The sequence below is a fragment of the Ailuropoda melanoleuca genome, chromosome 1 (genome assembly GCF_002007445.2).
Source record: "Ailuropoda melanoleuca isolate Jingjing chromosome 1, ASM200744v2, whole genome shotgun sequence".
Lineage (NCBI taxonomy): Eukaryota > Metazoa > Chordata > Mammalia > Carnivora > Ursidae > Ailuropoda > Ailuropoda melanoleuca.
Window position 1 is genome coordinate 47,449,339 of NC_048218.1, and position 6,000 is coordinate 47,455,338.

The window sequence follows — 6,000 nt, forward strand, 5'->3', positions numbered from 1 at the left end:
TTAATTTTTTTCAAAGAATCAGTTCCTAGTTTAATTGATCTGTTTTTTTAGTTTCTCTAACATTTATTTCCTTTCTAATCTTTATTATTTCCTTCCTTCTGGTGGTTTTACATTTTGTTTGTTGTTCTTTTCTTAGCTTCTTTAGGTGTAAGGTCAGGTTATTATTGGAGATTGTTCTTGCTTCTTGAGGTAGCCCTGTATTGCTATACACTTCCCCTCTTATAACCACTTTTGCTGCATCCCAAAGGTTTCAGGCCCTTGTGTTTTCATTTTCATTTGTTTCCATGTATTTTTTTAAATTTCTTCTTTGATTTCCTGACTGATACATTCACTCTTTAGTGGGATGTTCTTTAACCTTCATATACTTGGGCTCTTTCCAGATTTTTTCTTGTGGTTGATTTCTAATTTCATAGTGTTGTAGTCAGAAATGGTGCACAGTATGATTTCAGTCTTCTTGAACTTGTTGAGGCCTATTTTGTAGGCCAACATGTGATCCATTTTCTGGACAATATTCCATGTGCACCTGAAATGTGTATTCTGCAGTTTGGAACATCCTTAATATGTCTATTCAGTCTATCTGGTTCAGTGTGTCATTCAAAGCCATTTTTTCCTTGGTGATTTTCTGTTTAGATGATTTGTCCATTGATGTAAGTGGGGTATTAAAGTCCCCTACTATCATTGTATTATTGTCAATTAGTTCCTTTATGTTGGGTATTAATTGTTTTATGTATTTGGGTGCTCCCATGTTGGGTCCATAAATATTTACAATTGTTATATCTTCTTGTTGGATTGTCCTCTTTATTATTATATACTGCCCTTCTTTGTCTCTTGTTACAGTCTTTGTTTCAAAGTCTAATTTGTCCTGTGTAAGTATTGTTACTCCAGCTTTCTTTTGAAAACCATTTGCATAATAAATGTTTCTCCATCCCCTTATTTTCAATCTACAGTTGTTTTTAGGTAGAAAATGAGTCTATTGTAGGCAGCATATAGATGGATTTTGTTTTTTTATCCATTATGACACCCTTTGTCTTTTGATTGGAGCATTTAGCGCATTTACATTCAAAGTAATTGTTGGTAGGTATATATTTATTGCCATTTTATTACTTTTTTGTGGTTGTTTCTGGAGGTTTCCTCTGATCTTTTCTTGTCTTTCTGTCTTTCATGTTTTGCTGATTTTCCTTTGTGATATATTTGGATTACTTTCTCTTCATTCTTTGATTGTTTATTAGTGGTTTTCAATATATGGCTACCGTTAAATTTGTATATAACCTCTTCTGCATATAGCAGTCTATATTAAGTTGATGGTCATTTAAATTTGAACCCATTCTTTTCTCCTCTCTTCTCCATGATTTAGGTATATGTTATTTTATTTAATTCCTTTTTTTTGTGAATTCTTTTTTCTTTCTATTTTTTTACAGAAATTTTCATTTTTACTGTTTTTTGTTCTCTACCTTTATACCGTCACTTTTGGTCTCCCCTTTCCACTCAAAGAGTCCCCTTTAATATTTCTTGCAGGGCTGGTTTAGTGGTCATGAATTCCTTTAGTTTTTGTTTGTCTGGGAAACTGTTTTATTTCTCCTATTCCGAATGATAGCCTTGTTTCATAGAGCATTCTTGGCTGCACGTTTTTTCCACTCAGTACTTCGAATATATCATGCTACTCTCTTCAGCTTAACAAATTTCTGCTGAAAAATCTTCTAATCTTAAGGATTTTCCTTTGTAAGTTAATGACTTCTTTTGTCTTGCTGCTTTTAAGATTTTTTCTTTATCACTATACTTTGTAAATTTAATTGAGATATGTCTTGGTGTGGGCCTGCTTTTGTTGATTTTGATGAGAGTTCCCTGTGCCTTTTAGATTTGGATGTCTGTTTCCTTCCCCAGATTAGGGAAGTTTTCATCTGTTATTTTTTTAAAATAAATTTCTGCCCCTTCTCTCTCTTCTTCTGGGACTCTTATGAATGTTATTACATTTCATGGAGTTACCGAGTTCCCTGTCTCCTCTCATTTAGCATAATTCTTCCTCTTTTTGGTTCAGCTTCATTGCTTTCCATTACTTTGTCTTCTAGATGATTAATTTGTTTCTCTGATTCTTTCAACCTGCTGTTCATTGCATTGAGCATGTTTCTAATCTCATTTATGGCATTCTTCATCTCTCTCCCTTTTCTTAATGGATCAGTTATTTAATTATGTTCTTTGTAAGAAATTCAGAACACCAATTTGTGAGGATAAACTCCATTTGTGAGAGAAAACACAGAGGTAGCCCTGAAGCTGAGGAACAGCTTTGATTTTGGGCACTATTTGTGAGTCCATAACTTTCTTTTCTTTTTCTTTTTTTTCTTTTCTTCTTCTTCTTCTTTTTTTTAAGAGAAAGTGAGAGAGAGAGCACACACACAGAGGGAGAAGAGTCCATAGCTTTCTAATCAACCTTGCACTGCTCTGTAATCTCCTATTTCTCTGTGTTGAAGATCTCACCTTCCTGGTGTCTGGATTTATTCAGCTTCTTCTTCTTGAAGTAAGCATCAGTGAGATGTTTGGAGATTTTCACACTGCTGATATCAATTTTGGTGGAAGTGGTAATGACAAATTTCTGGTTTGTTCTATGCAGAGGAACTCAGTTGAGGGCCAGACGTCCAGTCACAAGTAGCAAGCCCCTACTTAGTTGCTTCAGGAAAACCACCCTCTTGCCTCTGTGGCGCCCAGTGAGAATGATCAAAATGGTCTCAGGAGTGATGCTAGCTCATAATTTTCTCACATGCTGACAGAAAGGTTTTTTTTTTGCCATGGCTCAATAGCTTTCAAGGCACATCTTCAGTAGGATAATACTTAGGCATTTCATAAAGTTTAACCACTCATGTGCCACCTTCTTGTCACTACCAACTGGTTTTGTGACAGTAGCAAGAACTGTCTCCTTTTTCTTTTCAACCCTGGACTTAGCTGCTGAATACTCTTCTAGTACATGGCCTTTCGAGAATACATAGCCGATCAGGAATATCTGCCTATTCCTCTGTCTGGGACAGGGTTTCTGATGCAGTGGTGCTTCCCCTTCTTTGGCCTCTTAGCCTTGAGGTTACCCTTCTGAACCTTTCCACAAGCATCGGTCTTCTTAGTTCCAGGTTTCTTCTCCTTAGTATCTGGTTTCTCAGCTTTTTCACCTGCCATCCCCTTCATGTCCCACCATAAACCAAAGTGAGAGAAATTAGGCATCTGGGAGGCCTCTTAGTCTCAAGCATGTCTGATCCCTGCAGGTGTCCACTTGACACCCTCCTGGTTCAGATGGTGAAGGATTGGGGTCCTGAAATTGAGTCTTGCAGAAAGGTCACCATTCTTGCCTTGTAAGATGGGAAAGCACAATCTTCATTTTGGATTCTTTTTTAACTCTTCTGTCTCTGTGGTAATGGTCTCACTGATGTCTTCTATTCTTTTCTCAAGTCCAATGAATATCGTTATGACCATTGCTTTAAATTCTCCATCAGGCATGTTACTTATATCTGATTTGCTTAGATCTCTGGTTGTGGCCTTATCTTTTTCCTCCATTTGGGGTAAATTCCTCTGTCTCACATTTTGTCTAAGTCTCTGTCTGCTTCTGTGTGTTAGAAAAGCAAGTTATGTCTCCTGTTCCTGAAAATAATGACCTTATGAAGAAGAGGTGATGTAGTGCCCAGGAACTGGCACTTCCGTGAGTGTCCCCAGTGTCCCCAGTGTATTACATGCACTGCCCTTGTGTTCTGTCTGCTCTATCCTTTAGGCCAGTCATCTGCAGAAGTCCTCCTTGGTTACTGTGGGCAGTGTTCGGTGATGAGTTTTAAGTAGGTGTGCTCTGGTCTGCTTGTGAAATGAGACCAGTCACCAACTCCACTAAAAACGAGGCCCAGCAAAACTCTCTGGTCAGGAGATATGGTTGGGCAGGGGCTTGTGCTGGTCTTCTGGGGGAGGGGCCCACCACACAGACTGAGAAGGGCTGTTCCACTGGAGAGCAGGGGGGTGGGGCTTAGTGTAAGCAAGTTAGGCAGTCAGTGTCCATACTGCACTGCTTCCTGCAGGTGTCTCTGTGTTTATGCTGAGGAGCAGGGGAGGGAAATAGGGAAATGGCACTGGCAAGCTTTTTTTGTTCCCGGAGAGGTCTGTGAATGCTGCCTCTCAGGGACATGCTCCAAGAAGAGCAAATAATCTCCCCACTTTGTGCCCCAGGTGCTCTTCAGATCACTGTTTCCACACTGTCTGACCCTGGGTTGTTTACCTGCCTTCTCTCCAAGAGCAGCACAGTGCCTTCCAGGCTCCATCCCAGCCAAGCCTGCTGACCTTTAAAACTCCAGGCTTTAAGCCTGCTATTTGCAAGAACTCACAAAATTCAGCACCTCTCATTTTCCAAGCCAGTGACTATGAGGAAACATTTTCCTTGTGCATTCCCTTGTGCGTTCCTCTCTCTCACCCTTCTCTGCAACCATGGCTCCCTTCCCTCCACAGCAGCCAGGATCTGTTTCTCTCCTAAACCACATCTCCACACTTTCTACCTTCTTTGATGTGGTCTCTTCTTTCCCTTTAGTTGTGGAGTTTGTTCTGCCAGTCTTCAGGTTGATTTCTGGGGTATTTGGGATGATTTGATAGTTACCTGGTTGTATTTGTGTGATGAGGTGAGCCTTGGGTTTTGCTACTCCACCACCATCTTCCTGTGTCCTTTAATGATCATTATTTTAAATTCTCTCAGGCATATTACTTATCTCCACTTCATTTAGATCTCTTGATGTGATTTTGTCCTGTTTTTTCATTTGGGACATATTTCTCTGTCTGCTTTTTTTTTTTTTTTTAGTCTAACTCTCTGAGTCTATTTCCATGTATTAAGGAAGTAAGCTTCATCTCTTTAGTGGCTTACGAAGAAGAGCTTCTATAGTGCCCTGCAGTGCAATGTCTCCTATTCACCAAAACCTGGTGCTTCAGTGGTGTCTCTTATGTGCATTGCATGTGCCCTATTGTGGTGAAGCCAACTTTGCCTTCAGTCCAGTCACCTGCAATGACTTTCTTTGCCTATTGTGGGCGGGATTTGATCCCTGCACTGTTAGTGGACCAATCTGGGGCTGTCTTAGGCTTGACTTCAGTTAGACCAGACTTTTGCCAGAGCTGCAGTAGCATAGAACTGCAGGGCAATTTCCCTGTGTTGTTTCCTGAGAAGCTTTTATTGGTGGGCAGAATCTGTAGTCAGATCAGATGTCTGCCCCCAGCCCACTCCTGGGGCTGCACTCAGACGGGTATGTATGGTTATCTTTCCCTCTCCCCGGGACAGAAGTCATTTTGGAGTGGTGCTGGACACTCTCTGGGCTGCTTGCAAACTGTTAGGCTTACAAAGCCACTTTGGATGGTGTTTCTGGCCAAGGTCATGTTGGAGCAGGCAGGTCTGCAGGAGAACATGGGGGTGGGGCACATGGATTTTAACAAGGTTTGTGCAGGTCTGCGGTGGGAGAGAACCTGGAACCAAGGCCTGACTGGAGGGAGCATGTCAATAGAACAAGGGGGCAGGGCATATTACTAGCAAGCTAGGTGGAGAGCTTTGGCACTGCACTGGTTTTCACAGGTGTCTGTGTATCTAGGCGGGAGTGGGGGTGGGGGGGTGGGAGTAGGGAATGAAAACCAGAATGAAAATGGCACCCTCCAACTCTTCTGTTTCTGAAGTCTCCCAAAGTTCCCTGTCCTCCAGCATACACTCTGAGATTATTAAATAAATCTCCTTCCCATATATCCCAGACATTTTTCAAACTACTGCTTCTATGCCATGCCTCCGTGGAGCTGTTTGTTGTGCTATCTCTGTAAGAATGGGGACTCAGTTTTTCTATCTCCCTCCCAGCTCTTCTAGAGCAGAACTCACTGTTTTTATAAAGTTCCACATGTTAAGCCTCACTGATTGAAAACGCTCCTAAAGCCAGTCCCTTCTGTCCTTCAAAGCCAAATGTTATGAGGATTCGTCTTCCCAATGTGGGCCCCCAGTGCATGGGGTGCCCTACACAGTTC

The 6,000-nt window shown here is 41.2% G+C and overlaps 1 pseudogene; it reads right to left on the reverse strand.

Annotated features, from left to right (window-relative positions):
- Positions 1-2,204: 2,204 nt before the first annotated feature.
- On the reverse strand, positions 2,205-3,159 carry LOC100483265 (annotated as a pseudogene).
- Positions 3,160-6,000: the final 2,841 nt, after the last annotated feature.